The sequence below is a fragment of the Trachymyrmex cornetzi genome, unplaced genomic scaffold, assembly GCF_001594075.2.
Source record: "Trachymyrmex cornetzi isolate Tcor2-1 unplaced genomic scaffold, Tcor1.1 scaffold927, whole genome shotgun sequence".
NCBI lineage: Eukaryota > Metazoa > Arthropoda > Insecta > Hymenoptera > Formicidae > Trachymyrmex > Trachymyrmex cornetzi.
This window is the reverse complement of record NW_017300275.1, coordinates 30,220-30,696: the sequence shown is the minus strand read 5'-3', so window position 1 is coordinate 30,696 and position 477 is coordinate 30,220.

Below are 477 nucleotides of genomic sequence, written 5' to 3'. Positions count from 1 at the left end.
ATCCTTTACGGAAAAAAACTATTAATAAATGGTAAAATGGCCAATAGTAATTTGGCTAATAGTTAGTACTGTTGGCCAATAGTTACTGTTGGTCAATAATTACTGTTGGTCAATAGTTACTATTGATCAATAAAAAGGAGTAGAGTATATATTGTACACAAATTTTTGGAGATTTCGTGCGGCCACTTGGAGATTATTTTATTTCTATGTTTTCTTATGTATTTTTCTTTGTATCATATTGTAGTCTTTATAATATAAATAATAATAAGCTGTAATACTAATAAGACATAAAGACAAATTAATAATTTAACATAACCCTAACCATAATAGTTTTTTCCAACAAGAAATACGTACCATGACATGTACGTAGTAGTACCGCAGTAAATTGATTTTATCCTTATTAATTGGCAAACAAGGATATAATGATACTGTGTTACACTGTATCACCTGTGTTTCTTGCTGGAAAATATTCTATAT